The sequence below is a fragment of the Schistocerca serialis genome, chromosome 9 (assembly GCF_023864345.2).
Source record: "Schistocerca serialis cubense isolate TAMUIC-IGC-003099 chromosome 9, iqSchSeri2.2, whole genome shotgun sequence".
In the NCBI taxonomy this organism is placed as follows: domain Eukaryota; kingdom Metazoa; phylum Arthropoda; class Insecta; order Orthoptera; family Acrididae; genus Schistocerca; species Schistocerca serialis.
This window is the reverse complement of record NC_064646.1, coordinates 131474362-131492533: the sequence shown is the minus strand read 5'-3', so window position 1 is coordinate 131492533 and position 18172 is coordinate 131474362. Positions and strand designations below refer to the sequence as shown.

The window sequence follows — 18172 nt, the reverse complement described above, 5'->3', positions numbered from 1 at the left end:
ACATATGGTAACACAGCAATGCTCTGTACTAACCGCCAGATGAGAAAGTACGACAAACTACAACAGAAAGCGTGCAGGATCTTTTTTCGGCCGCAGTGATGTCAGAGATCTGATGTTTTACCGGATTTCTGACATTCACGAGACACTCGTGAAATGGTCGTACGGGAAAATACCCATTTCATCTCTACCTCGGAGACGCTGTCTCCCATCGCTCGTACACCGACTATAACACCACGTTCAAACTCACATAATCTTGATACGCTGCCATTGAAGCAACAGTAACCGGTCTAACAACTGCGCCAGACACTTATCATTTTATATAGGCGTTGCAGAATGCAGCAGTGTATTCTGCCTGTTTACATATCTCTATATTTGAATACGCACGCCTATACCAGTTTATTTGTCGCTTCACTGTATTTCATAACGACTGTAGCCGCCTTAGTGTATGGATGTCCGAAGGAACATTACATCAAAAACGGTTCAAATGGCACTGAGCACTATGGGACTTAACATCCGAGGTCATCAGTCCACTAGAACTTAGAACTACTTAAACCTAACTGACCTAAGGACATCATACACATCCATGCCCGAGGCAGGATTCGAACCTGCGACCATAGCGGTCACGTGGTTCCAGACTGAAGCGCCTAGAACCACACGGCCACACCGGCCGGCAACATTACATCGTTCTTCTTAACAACACAGGCACTGCAATGCGCCTTGGAATAAACAGTTTTTCCTTCGGCAGCCCTTGGAAGAGATTGTAGGACACTCCTGGACTCAGTATATTTTTGGAACTTATCGATGTGTTAAGTCGACTGTGTGATTAATAACTTGATCAATGCATAATACTGCCGGCCGGTGTGGCCGAGCCGTTCTAGGCGCTTCAGTCTGGAACCGCGCTACCGCTACGGTCGCAGGTCCGAATCCTGCCTCGGGCATGGATGTGTGTGATGTCCTAAGGTTAGTTTGGTTTAAGTAGTTCTAAGTTCTAGGGGACTGACGACCTAAGGTGTTAAGTCCCAACGTGCTCAGAGCCATTTGAACCATTTTTTTTGAATGCATACTGTCCGCAGTTAATATCGACGCCTCTGATGGTAACAAGATGTATTGTATCCATCACGTTCCGTCATCAAAAAATGCGAGTCTTGCAGAAACATACACTTTGGAAATATCCGTGTACGCTGTACCAGTCTTGCCAGTTACGATACAGAAGCACCCACATCATGACCATCGTAGAGAGCAAAGCAACTTTTTGAAGAGATATAGTCTGCTTGGCATCATATGTCCTCAAAAAAACTGATGTCCCAGAATTTCACCGTATGAAGTGAAGTTGTTAGCAGGAGTTTTCTTTTCTTCGTACGGTATCGGAATCAGATTTAGTAACTGAGGTCATTTCTAATGTAATGGACAATTGATAGAGGATCTGACCCTCAACATGGCCACATAACAGATTTGTCTCGTAACGAGTAATGGAACTGCCATTTCCCCTTGCATCCTGGACGCTGAGGTCTTGATATAAAGCACTTCGTCTTCAGGCCACAAATGGCCCATCCGACAGCCGTGTCATCCTCAGTGGAGGATGCGGATAGGAGGGGCACGTGGTCAGCACACCGCTCTACCGGTCGTTATTATGATTTTCTTTGACCGGAGCCGCTACTATTCGGTCGAGTAGCTCCTCAATTGGCATCATGAGGCTGAGTACATCCCGAAAAATGGCAACAGTGCATGGCGGCCTGGATGGTCACCCATCCAAGTGCCGGCCACGCCCGACAGCGCTTAACTTCGGTAATCTGACGGGAACCGGTGTATCCACTGCGGCAAGGCCGTTGCCGAAGTTGTAACCTCCCCGCACGAAATATTGTTAAATAAAAATGCAAAATGGAGCCAAGCGTAAATTCCCCACAAAATATTGTTAAATGGTAATGTGCCAAGTGCAACCTCCTCACACAAAAATTAATGAATGATAATTGACCATAAACCTACACAATAATATTAATTAAATAATGAACCATGAACTAAATGTAACCTCTCAACAGAAATAATAATATCTGGTAAATTTTAAAAGGGCAGCAGCGCTGACCTTCGGCCCTGTATTCTGAATAAAAAAGCAAAAATTGTTACCTCAATAAAAACTGCATCTATATCTGCTCTTAATTATACATTCTTCGACACTGCTTCGTGCAATGCTGGCATATATATATATATATATATATATATATATATATATATATATATATATATATATATATATATATATATATATATATTCTTGGAGGGAATGCATAGGAAATATTCTTTAAATTGAAATGAATGTTTTTCTTTAAAAGTGTTACTTTATAAAAAAATTATTATTGGGGCAATTTCTTTTGAACAAATTAATTACAATTAACATACATTATTAAATATGCGCAATGCTGCTTCTTTACCTTCTCCAACAATACTCATCCTCCAGAGTCCTGACTAGAGTCGCGAGCAGAGCACACAGCCGACGCATGCCGACTCTCGCAGACTACTCCTGTCCACTCGCTAGTGTATCCGACTGACTACTACTGTCGACTCGCGCAGACTAGCGCAGACACGCGACAAGCAACAACTAACAATAAAATACTCTCTGGTCAGAGATTCTGTTATGCCTCGCCCATCGCCAGCGAAGCATACTCCTTACAAAGTCTTGATATGGGCCCACAAATACGCAGAGCTGCTAATTGTGTACGGCCTACAGCTTCCAGTTGTGATGTGGATACGGAGCCATAACACGTGCGGCCATATTCTACCTTGCTCATAATTGTTTTTACAGATGTGAATCTTATGGACGGCTCCACAGTCAGTGTAAGACATGTCAGTTCTCATATGAACCTTATGTTGGAGTTCGTTGACATGTTTTTGCAATGTCAGTCGAATATCTACCTAGAAATTTAGCTTGAGCAGAAGCTAAAATAGTATGATTCCTATCTCTATTAACGCAGCTACCAGAATGTTAACAACTCGATGCAGGTAGACTAAGGCACAGTTCTGGTCCGTGTACTTGACATGTATCTCAGAGTTCTCCACATACTGCAGTAAGATTAAGATGACAACGTAATCCTGTACCAGTCTCCCTGGTATATGTGTTAAGATTAATTGAGTGTTTAATAAAGGATGGGAAGAAGAATTCGTTTATGTAGTGAGAAACGGTAAGCCAAACTATCTCTTGTTAAATGACATTGTTACGGTTCAAGATCAGTGATTGGGAAAGCCTTCAGCATAATAACCACAGTGGTTTCAGTAAGGATTTTGCTGGTGGTTCTCAGTTCAACAAAATCGAAATTGACATCACTGAAGGGAAAATCTCAGGATCAGAGTAATGCCAATGTTTACAAAGGAGACAAACTGAAGAACCGAAGTTCACTTCGTCTTGACTTTTTACATTAAAAGTTCGCAGCTCGTGGTCGTGCGGTAGCGTTCTCGCTTCCCACGCCCGGGTTCGATTCCCGGCGGGGTCAGGGATTTTCTCTGCCTCGTGATGACTGGGTGTTGTGTGCTGTCCTTAGGTTAGTTAGGTTTCAGTAGTTCTAAGTTCTAGGGGACTGATGACCATCGATGTTAAGTCCCATAGTGCTCAGAGCCATTTGAACCATTTTAAATTAAAAGAGCGAAGCAATCTTACCTCTAGATGGAGTTTATAAAGATGCAAATTGGACAATTTTTTCTAATTTAGACACCAAAATAAGAAACTGCAAAAAAATGGTTAATCAAATGTCTGATTCTGGACGTATAATAGAGAGAAGATAAAAATAAATATGTCAGTGAACCAAAAACGTTTTCCACCAGTTTCGAAGTAAAATCAGTCTTGGTTGCAGGGGACGCTTTTCGCCCTTTTGGGGCATCAACAGGAAATTTTAATATACTACATGCCCAGAATGGCGAAAGGTGTCAATAAAAGTATTGTTTCCCCTGTAATCAAGACTGTTTTCATAATGTTACCTTCCATTAGGAACGTGGGTGCACTCAGCGACTATACTATGATTTACAAATGATGGAACGCAGCAATCAGTCGTCTGTGACAGACGCCCGAACAACAGGGAACTGGCATGCACTGATACTATGAAATATGGAAAATTGAAGCAAATGGGCCCTCGGCCACAATTTTTAGTCTTATTAACCAGATTTCAACACTTTTAAGAGTGCCTTCATCAGAATTTAAACGTTTAAAGTGGCCTATAACATAATTATAAATTTATGGAAGAAGAATTTTTTTTTTATATAAAAGTGTAAGTCCTGACTAAGAATACAAGACAGAGACGGTATTTACATGTCACGTATAAAATAAATAATAGGCCAGAAGGGCTTTAGTCACTAAGTTTTTTTTAAAAAGAATGCATGAAGGTGAGCCACTATGGGCTGCTCATAGCTGTACAGCCACAGGTTGCAACGGACTGAGGCGCCCGCGTTAACAAGCGCGATCAGGTGAACATGACGTTGCATCGAGAGTGCCATCTAGTAGCCACAAGTACAACTTGGCTACTTAACGTTCAAGTGTAGACAGACGAAAATTATAATGAATATTATCGGTACATAACGTAAAAGGCAATATTTTGTTTAACAGCGACAGATAAAGTAACATTTTGTCTATATCAGAGCTTAGAGGTACAGTTTGAATCATAAAAACGTCATTGCAGATAACACAAAGAGGGCTGAAAGACACAGCCTGTAGGAAACGATATAACATGAAATACAGCCAATAAACCATTTAACAAACGAAAAATTATGAGTTGACTTAGATGGAAAAAAAATTCGGTAAGCTGCACGAGGAGATCCGAAATTAAATGTCAAGTAACGGCTTTATAGCGTTGAAGGAATTTTTATTATGCAAGTGCAGCTGCTCATTGAGAATGAGGCTAACATTCCGAGAAAGATGTTTAAAAATCTCTAATTATTCGAGAATATCTAATCTACACCCTTTCTTCTCAGTCTGCAAAATTTTGATTCGTAGACCTGTAATCAGAAGAAGGTTGGCAAAACACGAATTTTGGGAGCTAGTACCATTTTATATTAAAAGGTGTTCTTTATATATGGTTGTAAAGGCACGTTCTGATAGTCCTATGTAGTAAGAACAGCAGGTATCGCAGAAAATCTTATAGACGCCAGAACTAAAGGGGAACGAACGGATTTTAAATTATGAATAAAGTTTCTTTTTTCAAATTATTATTTGTAGAAAAGGCAACGTTGCAGTTGTATTTATTAGAAAAAAGGCGTTGGATCTGATAGGTGATGGGAAACAAGAAAGGTATGGAAAAATATTTTTTTGGTTTGAATTCAATGATAGAGATGTCGTGCGTAGTAACTCTTTTAACAGTTTTCTTTTTAAGAATATCATCTACAATGCCAGGTTTATACTCGTTATTAACTGCTATCGTTTTGAGTAACTTGATTTCATCTTTGAACTTTTCTTTCGAATGTGGAATGAAATAATGCATTACTAATGGCTAGGCATTAGCCGAAATCTAGATTTGCCAAATAAAACCTGCAGAAAAGGACGACTGATTGCTGCGCTAAATCATTTACAAGACTATCAAAATATCCACGGGTGTACTGCCGGTCTACAGTGTCCAACGGGCACAATATTTCGGCGATCATACATGTCGCCATCATCAGGTGAACTGACGGACTGAGCTCCTGTGAACGTGCCGGTACGGAGATCCGTACGCTATGGCTGCTCAGGGGGAACTGGCTTCGGTCGCGGCGGCGGCCGTTTTAAATACCCTCTGCCCGCACCGCACTCCCTCCGCCGTCCGCGCCCAGCGCCACGGTCACGCGGTGGAAGAGATTGCGACGGCGTCTGAGATGACGTCCAAGTGATGGCTCTGTCCGCCGTGGTCGTCACAACTATACGTTTGCCCGATTTACTCTTGATTAACCCAATCGGTGCTAAGATTATAGCCACAGTCACGGTTTATGAGGTCGTCATTGGTGCAAATTTCGATGGCCTCTCTAACAACGCTGTCCCAGTATGTCGACGTCTGTACCAGAATCCTCGTGCGTTCATACTCCATAGCGTGATTTTCCGACAAACAATGTTCAGCGACCGCCGACTTGCTCGGATACATCAGTCGAGTGTGCCTCTGGTGTTCACGGCATCGATCCTCGACGGTACGCATCGTCTGACCAATATACGACTTGCCACATTGACAAGGAATCTGGTACACGCCGGCCTTCCTCAGACCGAGGTCATCTTTGGCGCTCCCCACCAGTGCACAAGTTTTATTCGGAGGACAAAACACAGTTCTGACCCGGTGTTTCTTCAAAATGCGGGCGATTTTCCCCGAGAGTTCGACTGTATATGGAATAAACGCAGTGTCTACCTCCTCCCTCGTGATTTCATCCATCTCCACAGGTTGTGCTGTAGTGGTTGGGCGGAGAGCACGTTGAATCTGCCACTATGAGTACCCGGCAGTACACCCGTGGATATTTTGATTATCAAATACGCCGGGAGAAACTCAAGGATCACATCATACACCTTTACGGGGAGGAGATGTACCGCAGCATGAAGAAATTTGAATAGTTGCGCCACCGTAGATGTCGTTTGCTAAGTACTCTTGCTTTTCTAAAGAGTTGTCGTTCTGAGAATGTTGTTACAAATTTTGCTAAGGCTATGCATCACATCGTTTCTGCAGCAGCTAAGAGAATCAAGAAGCGAGCCAGCCTCGCATTGGTACGTGAGAGAGTGCAATTCACCCTCCGGAGCCTTGAGTTTATCTCACAGGAATTACTCAAACTACATTTGCAACTGGCTAGCAATTTCACTTCTTTTTCATGGGATTGGATTGATGGTGTCACCTCGGTTGCAGCTGATTCTGCCCATAAGAGGGCAACGAGACGTCAAACAGCTAAGTTCTCACGTCTCCTTGACAGACCATCTCTGCAGGTTCCGTGCAAGACTGTCATCAGTTTGAGTGGCATGGTGTTGAGTGATGATGAGGTCTCGGTTTTGCAGAAAGGTCTCAACTTCGCTCCCATCCCCAAGTTCACTCCGGTCGCAGAAATTGTTAGTGCTGTTGAACAGGTTGCAGCTCGACTTCCGCCTGAATAAACTGAGGAAATACGTCGTGAACTTGTCGTGCGTTGACGAAATCCAAGCCGATGAAGTCAAATATCACCAGTAAAGAGAGGGCGGTCATTCGTGATCTGAGGGAGCGCTCTGAAATTGTTGTCTTACCGGCTGACAAATGCAATGCTACAGTTGTTGTCTCCCATAAGGACTACACTGATAACATGCAGAGCCTGCTAAATGACGATTCCTACCGGAAGATCAGCGTTGACCCTACAAAGAAGGTGGAGAACAAGACGAGGTCGCTTCTCAAGGACGCAGATTTACCGGAGGGTGAACTAAGAAATTGTTACCGCAAGGTCCGGTACCGCCTAGACTATATGGGCTCCCGAAGCTTCACATAGAGGGGGTACTATTACGCCTCATTGTCAGCAACATCAGGGCACCTACATATTTGTTGGCCAAATACCTGACGGGAATATTAAGTCCTTATGTGGGTAAATGCCCTCATCACATCCGTAATTCCGTGGATTTTGTTAAACGCCTTGATAGCTTCAGGTTGGATAAGTCAGATGTCATGGTGAGTTTTGACGTCGTTTCCTCGTTTACGAGGGTTCCCCTGCGAGAGTCACTAGAATTGATTAGTTAGAAGTTTGACGAGAAGACCACTGAACTTTTTAGGCATGTCTTGACCTCCACGTATTTTCTTTTTAACGGTGAATACTACGAACAAACGGAGGGAGTCGCCATGAGCAGCCCACTCTCACCGGCGATAGCGAATTTGTACATGGAGAACTTCGAGGAGGAAGCCCTGTCGTCATCCGAATGGAAACCTACTTGCTTTTTCCGTTACGTGGACGACACGTTCGTCATCTGGCCACATGGTAGGGATAAACTCCTTGATTTCCTCACACATCTAAACTCCATACACCCCAACATCAAATTCACTATGGAGACTGAAACGGATGGTAAATTACCTTTCCTTGACGTCTTGGTCAAGAGAAGGGCTGACGGCACCCTAGGTCATGGGGTGTATCGGAAGACAACGCACACTGATCTGTATTTGCACGCAGACAGCCGCCACCACCCTTCACAGAGGAATGGGGTACTTAAAACTCTAGTACATAGGGCGCGCACTATCTCTGACGCAGAGAGTCTACCCCAGGAATTGGAATATCTGAGAACTGTGTTTCGAAAAAATGGGTACTGACTAGTCTGACTATAGAGAAACAAGTCAGGGCTTATAAGGATTACTAGAATCGGAATAATTACGGAGCCCGCATCTCGTGGTCGTGCGGTAGCGTTCTCGCTTCCCACGCCCGGGTTCCCGGGTTCGATTCCCGGCGGGGTCAGGGATTTTCTCTGCCTCGTGATGGCTGGGTGTTGTGTGCTGTCCTTAGGTTAGTTATGTTTAAGTAGTTCTAAGTTCTAGGGGACTTATGACCACAGCAGTTGAGTCCCATAGTGCTCAGAGCCATTTGAACCAATAATTACGGAGATTTCAATTAAAACTCCGATCTTGTATGGTCAGAGTCAGAGTTTGAGTCAGAGAGTCAGAGTCAAAGAATCAGAGGCAGATGGACACAGTCAGAGAGACCGAGTCATAACGGAATCTTCAAGCACTCACGTTTCCTCAGGTGTGGCGTTTGACTAAACACTTGCTGCCGAAGAGCATGAAGGCCGGACGAGTCTTACATTGAATGTTAAGAAAGGTAGGAAGATATACTTGCTCAGCAAGGGTGACAGGATACAAATTTTAAAATATCTCAGCAGTCAGCATCAAATATTGGGTAATGAGGACGAAGATGTGGAGAACAAATGGAAAAAAATTCAAAGACATAATATGCCCTAGAAAAGTATGTTCTGAGTGAGATTTTAAGGGATGGGAAAGGTCCACCATGGTTTAATAGCCGTGTTAGAAAAGCACTACGTAAACAAAGAGCACTTCATCTCAGATTCAAGAGAAGTAAAAACCTAGCTGACAAACAGAAGCTGAACGAACCGAAAATGAGCGTAAGGAGAGCAACGAGAGAAACGTTCAATGTTTTTGAAAGTAAGACGTTGTCAACCGACCTGAATAAAAAACCCCTAAGACATGTTGGTCGTATGGAAAATCAATAAGTGAGTCAAAATCATCTATTCATTCTCTCAGCGACCACACAGGCACCGAAACGGAAGATATCAGAGAGAAGGCTGAAATACTGAATTCGGTCTTCCGAAGTTGTTTCACAGCGGAAGATCATACCACTGTCCCTCCTTTCAATAGTCGTACGAACGTCGAAATGGCAAATACTGACATAACCGATCCCGGAATTGGAAAGCAGGTGCAATCGCTTAGTAGTGAAAGGCTTCAGTACCAGATGCGATATCCATAAAGATTATGCGAAAGAACTTGCTCCCCTTCTAGCAGTAATTTATCTTAGATAACTTGAGCAACGAAAGGTACCTAACGACGAGAAAAAAGAACAGGTCATTCCCGTTTTTAAGAAAGGCCGTAAGACAGATTGACACAATTATAGACCTATATCATTGACGTCAATCTGTTCTAGAATTGTGGAACATGTTTTATGCTCAAGAATTATGACGTTTTTGGAAAATGAACGTCTTATAAATGAAAATCAACATTAACTTTGGAAACAGAGGTCCTGCGAAATTCAGCTCGCTCTGTTCCTCCATGAGATCCACAGATGGCGCTCAGGCTGATGCCGTCTTCCTTGCTTTAAGTAAGGCATCTGACACCGTCCCGCATTGCCGTTTAATGGAAAAATGCGATCTGACGGAGTATCGGAGCAGGCTTGCGATTGGATTCAAGACTTTCTTGCAGATAGAACTCAACACGTCGCTCTTAACGGAACAAAATCGACAGATGTAGAGGTAATATCCGGAGTACAACAGGGAAGTGTGATAGGACCGCTGCTGTTTACAGTATATATAAATGATCTAGTAGAAAGCGTCGGATGCTCTTTAACGCTATTCGCAGATGATGCAGTTGTCTGTACGGAAGTAGCAACGCCAGAATATAGAAGAATTTCCAGAACGACCTGAAGAGAACTGATGAGTGGTGCAGGCTCTGGTAGTTGACCATGAACGTAAATAAATGTAACATATTGTGCATAAATAGGAAAAAAATCCACTACTGTACAGCTACACTATTGATACTTCCTGGCAGATTAAAACTGTATGCCCGACCGAGACTCGAACTCGGGACCTTTGCCGAAGGTCCCGAGTTCGAGTCTCGGTCGGGCACACAGTTTTACTCTGCCAGGAAGTTTCATATCAGCGCACACTCCGCTGCAGAGTGAAAATCTCATTCTACACTATTGATGACAAACAGCTGGAGACAGCGTCTGCTGTAAAATATCTAGGTGTGACTATCCACAGCGACCTTAAGTGGAATGACCATATAAAACAGATAGTGGGAAAAATAGATACCGGACTCAGATTCATCCGAAGAATCTTAAGGAAATGTAACTCACCCACGAAAGAAGTGGCTCATAAGCGCTTGTTCGCCCGATTCTTGAGTATTGTTCATCTATCTGGGATCCCTGTGAGGTAGGACTGGCAGAGGACATAGAAAAGATCCAACGAAGAGCGGCGCGCTCTGTCACGGGATCCTTTAGCTGGCAAGAGAGCGTTACTGAGTTGCTAAACAAACTCCAGTGACAGAAGTTACAAGAGAGGCGTTGTGGATCACGGAGGGATTTACTATTAAAATTTCGAGACAGCACATTTCAGGAGGAGTCGAGCAACATATTACTTCCTCCTCATACATCTCGCGTATTGAACACGAGAGGAAAATTGGAGAAATGAGAGCCAATACAGAAGCTTACCGACAATCATGCTTTCCACGCACTATTCGCGAACTAAACAGGATTGGAGGGATCAGTTAGTGGTACCGAAAGTACCCTCCGCCACACACCATTAGGTGGCTTGCGGAGTATGATGTAGATGTATGAGAAACGCCACATTTGTTGTTTTTTTTCGTTAAGGTGAACTATTCGTTTCCACACAATCCAGGTCTGTTCGACCAATTTCATAAATTCGTCATTTCCAAGGTGAGTAGCCATTCCCGCTATACAGGGTCAAATTACTTAATCGAAAAAAATTTGGAGGTTGCACAGGGCACCAAAACAAACATTTTTCGCTAATCTCATAACTACCTGTGAGTAATTTTTAATCCAGTGGAGGACGTAAACGCTCTCAGCACTCATGCAATTTCACATAACTTGGAGACCAATGAAACGAGTGTAAGGAACATCCTTTATGTGCAATAGTTAATCCATTTCACCTACAGCCTATGCATAACCTGGAAGCAGATGAGGCGCCATGTCACGGACTAAGCGGCCCCTCCCGCCGGAGGTTCGATCCGCCCTCGGAGAAGGGTGTGTGTGTTGTTCTTAACGTAAGTTAATTTAAGCTAGTTTAAGTAGTGTGTAAGTCTAGAGACCGAGGACCTCAGCAGTTTGGTCCCTTAGGAATTCACACACACTGGAACATTTGAACCATTCGGCTCATACTTTTCACTGTGGTACATGGAACAGTGTGAAATGCACCCTGCGTTTCCGTCCTCTCTGCTGTTTGCAGATGACACAACATTCGGGCGTGATGAGGTCTTCAACACCGATAGCACGTCATATTTACTTGCGCTCAGGAATTGCGGTTCTGTGTGAGTATGTGGGCAGATGTCATTGGCGATAGTTTAATTCTGCCGTATCTTCTATCTACACCATTAAATGGCAGCCATTATTACAATTTCCTCGCCAGGGCACTGTCAAAGCTGCTGGATAACGTGCCACTCGCTACAAAACATCGGATGTGGTCCAGCATGACGGAGCTCCGACACATTTTTCAGCTGTCCAGGCGTTTAGTCTTGAAGCGACAGTTTCCAGAAAAGTGGGTTGGGAGTGTTGGTCCTGTAGCATGGCCTACTCCATTCCTTGATTTGGACCCTCTGGACTTTTGTGTGACAACCTTGTTTATAAAACCCCTGTTGCACCAGACGAGGCTCTGGGCCGGCCGGTGTGGCCGTGCGGTTCTAGGCGCTTCAGTTTGGAACCGCGTGACCGCTACGGTCGCAGGCTCGAATCCTGCCTCGGGCATGGATGTGTGTGATGTCCTTAGTTTAGTTAGGTTTAAGTAGTTCTAAGTTCTAGGGGACTGATGAGCACAGATGTTAAGTCCCATAGTGCTCAGAGCCATTTGAACCATTTTTGAGGCGCTGGTTGCCCGGATAGCAACAGCAGCGGTAGGAGTTCAGGACGCTCCTGCAGTGTTTACGGTGATAGACAGAACATGACCCACTGTGTAATCCCTGTTTACAAGTCAATGGAGGCACTCTGGAACCTCTACTGTAATTGAAGTAATTGTGTCGTGTTAACGTTGTTGTCTCTTGGTGATAAGGAATTAAAACTTGTTTGTGCTACTTTTTGTTCTCACAGGAAAACACATTAGAAAATGTGTCTCCATTGTCCCCCGCCATCTCCCCGGGTTTGTTAATTTAACCGATTTTCATCCAGAGAAAACTTCCTCCACGGTTTTTAGAAACTCCTCACAGGAAAATGTGACACTAGAGAAAAAATATTTGTTTCAGTGTACCTTGCAGCCTCCCAGAGTTAGCCAGTTTAAATAATTTTCACCCTTGAGATAAGAGGATACACTGCTGGCCAGTGAAGTTGCAACTGTATTAAGAGAGCATGCGTGAAACGTGAAAATGGCGTGAAGAATACTATATCTTTGGATACGTAAGCTACTAGCATTTTAGGATAATCACTCAAAGTATATCCTATATGTAAGGAACCGTTAAGCAACGGGTTTCTCTTCTAGAAGGATGAAGGAGAAGGAGAAACATCTACTACTACATGACGGGGTTCGATTGCAGCAGGACAATGGCCCACTGAGACGTCAGTTTATCATATTCCGCAGTATTCCAGCTCGCGGTCGTCGCGATTTCGCGACTACGGTGCAAATAAGGAATCGGTGAGTGCAAGATGGTCATATTCAACACCATGCCGGACCTCAGTGGCACAAATGACTATAGTCTGATTAAAATTACTTGATCGTTGACAGTTCACGCGCTGGAGCTGGTTTTCTCCAATCAGAGCGTACAACGTCACACCCGAACCGTTCGCCATTGCCAGACTCCCACAACAGCTGGTCAGTTCACTTCCATTTCCTTGTCGAACACCGAGCGAGGTGGCGCAGTGGTTAGACACTGGACTCGCATTCGGGAGGACGACGGTTCAATCCCGCGTCCAGCCATCCTGATTTAGGTTATCCGTGATTTCCCTAAATCACTCCAGGCAAATGCCGGGATGGTTCCTTTCAAAGGGCACGGCCGACTTCCTTCCCTGTCCTTCCCTAATCCGATGAGACCGATGACCTCGCTGTCTGGTCTCCTTCCTCCAACCAACCAACCAACCACCCTTGTCGAACATTCGTTCTTGATGGGTTTGGATCCCGAATCCTGGGTCTGACCCTTTTATTTCGCATTTCATCAGGCGTGCCAACCACACCACAAAAACACACGCACCTAACGATACTCCTGAAATAAATACATTCCATACACACCTCTAACTAAACACTACTGGATACTTCTGGACAAGACACCATCCAGCGTTACGTATGAAGTTATCATAACCACAGAGATCGGCTTACATGAAATAACTTCGCATGATATTACGTGAAACCAGATTTTTGAAAGCTGCAATTCATTACTACGACTGGGTGATGACAGTCAATAATATAACAGAGTCACACGTTGTTGGTCTTTAGTGTAATGTTTAGCCATGTTGAAGATGGTAGGATAGGATCTCGTTAAATGCCTTGAATTTTTTTATTTGTAAATCTAATCAAAAGAGATTGATTACCATTTTTATTCAGTGAAGTGGTTTAAATGTAATTTTTTCCTAATACTTTGCCACGTCATTTTCATCATCGTACTGACTTTTTTATTTGCTCTTATTTTTCTACCTATCATTCTTTTTTCGCCTGGAATCTGCCTGTGTCGTCTATAATCTGCAACCAAGTGTCAATGAGGACAGCTCATCGGATGATAACACAGCAGCTTGTGCAGCCTTTGAGAGCATAGTTTCAGGTAACCAATGATACCAAGAAATTACAGTTTGCTTTTAGCGCCGAAACGGGGCTTTATCTATCTTGGCTTTCGTCGCAGAGTTTAGCTTTGATAGCTGTGAACAAAACTATCGTGATTTTAACTCTGCCACAGATTGTTGACCATACAGGTACATTAAAAATCATGAGATTATAGTTAGCTTAGCACATTAATTTAAATTCAGGGCTACAAAACGCGTCTACTGCGGCTGTTCAGTCATTGGTCACTTAAAATCATCTGCCCACAGAGTATTTCAGACTTCCATCATACTGCTCTGCGTTACACATTAACAGCATTTGTCAAATTAATTTCTGAGTTTGTGCGTTACCTGTAACTGGGCAGTAGCCGGCAGCTGATGTGGCAACATCGTTACGGAAAGTGACAGACGTCAACTATCAACTAATTTTAGGATTTGGATTTTGTGGTAAGTTCTTTTTCTGAGCTCATCAGTCCCTAGGCTTACACACTACTTAACCTAACTTAAACTAACTTACGCTAAGGACAACAAACGCACCCATGCCCAAGGGAGGGAGCCGCGCGAACCACGGCAAGGTGCCTTACAACGCACGGCCAGCCCGCACGGCAAGTAATTTTAAATGTACTGTAGTATCCAAGAGGACATATCGTGAAATTAAAAGTAAAGGAGTCAACATTAATGGTGCAAAACGAATTCAGTTGTTGAGCGTAGAGTAAGAGTAAATAAAATAAATGTCGTGTGACTAGGGCCTCCGGTCGAGTAGACCGTTCGCCGGGTGCAAGTCTTTCGCGTTGACGCCACTTCGGTGACTTGCACGTCGATGGGGATGAGATGATGATAATGATTAGGACAACGCAACACCCAGTCCCTGAGCGGAGAAAATTCCGACCCAGCCGGGAATCGAACCCGGACCCTTAGGATTGACATTCTGTTGCGCTGACTACTTTTTTTTCCGGACCACTCATCTACCGGGGTGGACAGAGTAAGAGTATATAGGTAGAAAGAGTGCAGTGGCAACCTCTAGGAGCGAGAAGGAACTGTCTGATTAAGTGATAGGTGTAATGGGTATCGATATGAGAGACCAGAGGATTCAGTATTAGAGTTTAACAGAGCTTTGGGAGATTTGCGATCACATAAGGCGGAAGGCACAGGTCACATTCGTTCGGAATATTTAAAAACGTTGGGGAAAGTAGCAAGCAAAAGACTCTTCAAGTTAAATTGAAACATACGATCAAGCTTTTGAAAAAATATCATACGCACAACCCCGTTATCTAGATATTAGGCGTGTACAAGTCGACTCCCAACAGTTTTTTCATAAGACAAAAAAAAAGTCGCTAGGAAATTAGTTGAGATCTGGTGAGTCAGTACGAGGCTGAAGGTGACAGTTTTCGGAATATCGTCATCAAAGGAGATGTGTATCGACAGGTGCATTCTCCAACAAAGAATAAAATGAAGACAAGGTGCTGTGAATAGTCTCAATGCGTAGGCAGAGTATGGTGCTTTAGGATGTCAAGGCAGCTATCAAATCTGAAAAACTACAAAACGGTAGTATCTAAGCTGAAAAAATGAATTTCCAGAGAGGAAGACGAACTTCCACCAGAAACACGGTAACACGAGGCCCCTCAACGGTTTGGTTACGGTAGCATTCATTTCGAAATTTTGTTCTACTGTCCTTCTCATTCCACAATACAGAATAGATTTAGCAGTTTCAGACTTCCATCTCTCCAGATCTATTGAAGATGGACAATGTTGACAACAATTTTTACTCAAAAGCCGTGCTCAAAAAAGTTAAAACAGTGGCTAATCCCAGCTGGTTCAGATTCCTACAGGTGCAGCTACCAACTTCTTGTTCGTCGCTCGCAAAAACTGGTAATGTATTGTGGTGACTATTTGGAAAACTGTTGAAGTGTTGCACTGTACTTCCTGTGTCTGTTGTTGACAGTCACTCCGTTGGAACCTTTTTGCCACTTCAGCAGGTTGGTGTATGGTGCTAAACCTTTTCTATAGATATTACATTTATTAAACAATCTTTATTACAATAATACTTTCATTCCTTCGTAATTAAGATACACATTACTAAAACTCCAGATCAATAAAAACATTCATTTAAAGAAAACAATGGAGCATTAAAACAATATTAACAATAATGTAAAAGACACTAAAATAATCGAAGAAAACTATTAGCCTACGGCTACGTTAATAAAAACGGATGATTTCGTTTAACTGCTTTTACGTCAAACAACATAAGGCATTTTAACTTCAGACAACTTTCATGGGATCTCTGTCGTAATATGAAATTACTGTCAAAAATTCAAGCAGCTAACAAATTTTTATCGTTCACAAACATCTACAGACCACCTTGTGAGACAGGCATTACTCACCTTATAAATAACAAATTTAGAAAGCACAGAAACAGCAATCTAAGAATTATACACTGGTATTAATCAAAACTTCTAAACATTGATAAATAGTTCCAATAACTTTAAAAAAGGACAAAGCAGAAGAAAAATCTTTCTAGACGTTCTAACCCCGAAAATTCAGGTACCGCCGTTACAGAGCTGAAGCCAGAAAATGCAACATTCCGTCATCTGGACGTGTGTGTTCAAACCCGCCTCAGGCCGCAATTACTGACAATCCCTTTCTAGCACTGGAACTTTTGCACAGAGTGTAATCAAGCTTCTGCAACAAACAGAGAAGTGAAATTAATTAACTGAAATGACATGTACTTCCATATGTGCACTTCTTGTCGGCTGCAATTTGCCCACTGGACAGTAGCACAGGGAAGCAGAACAGACTCATAATGATTTTTAAATATTTAAACTTAGCGGCTAAATAGGTTCTCTCTGCCAAAGTAGCTGCGTTTTGAACTTCAAAACTTAGGGAAGAAATGTACCACTGACCACCTGAACCGGACGTAAGATCAGATTAATTCAACGGATGCTGCGAAGGCACTGTATAACGAGTCGCAACCCCAGCACAGTCCCCCACAGTTCAGTGTTCCAGCTCACCGTATTAACTGTCGTCGAGAGCTGCTACAGAACGCCCCGCACCTCACAATGACGTACACTCACTTCATCTCACCAAAACAAGGCGTCTCATCACATGCGCAATGCTCGCTTAACGTCGCATCCTAAGCGTGAACGACCGAAGCGACCGACAGCACGCTACAGCTTCAGACAACAAAACACAACCGCAGGTATAGTTACGGAAGTGTCGTAGGTTAGCGTCGTCCGTTACGCTGCTTGTCCTTTGTTACAATTCGCGACATTCAAATTGAAGCGTGTTTGAATCTCATCACAACAGCTGACAGCTACGTGTCTTCTTGGAAAAGCGCTCTTTTTTTTCTTTAGAAAAGACCATACCCACCCACCTTGTTTCACACACGGGGGAAACTAGATGGTACTCTACATGCATTACTAGTAGAGCATTTCTTTTTGTCGAAACTGCAAAAAAAAAAGTTTAAAACAAAGGGATGTTCAGCATTATTACACGCTTCCTTTTTTGTAGTGGCTGCTCCAACAACCTTGGAACCCATGACAGAGCATCCACCTGTTGCAATACTAATGCGCTAACTGATATCGAGATTAAGACTTTTTATAGTGTTTAGCACAGTTTTACCTAATTTTGCTCCAGTCATTCGGGGATCTTTATCCTCTTCATCCACTTTATCTTTGTCACAAATATTGGCATCTTTGTCATCTTCAAAAGACTCCTGCTGATCACTGTCACTATCAGAAATTCAAGAGAAATCTTTGTTTACTTTACGTTTGTTGTGAACTTTGGGTGTTTGTTTCCACAGATTTTTTTCTGGCTCTCGCGGACTGATAAAAACCTATGTAATCTACTCAGATCATATCTTGGTAAATATATATGAGTTTTGTGACCTATAATGGTGGTCGTATCAAACCCACTACTGTAGAATACGTTTTCTTCGGTTCTGTGTAATATTTGCAAAATACTCTCTTCGTAACAGCATTCGATCAAATCATTTCGTACAGTTTTACTAAGTAATGTACCTCATTTGCTTTCAGAGCTAAACTATGTCACTAATCAGTAT

The 18172-nt window shown here is 43.1% G+C and overlaps 1 pseudogene; it reads right to left on the bottom strand.

Annotated features, from left to right (window-relative positions):
• Positions 1-1713: 1713 nt before the first annotated feature.
• Positions 1714-1831, bottom strand: LOC126420098 (5S ribosomal RNA; annotated as a pseudogene).
• Between the last annotated feature and the right edge of the window lie 16341 nt (positions 1832-18172).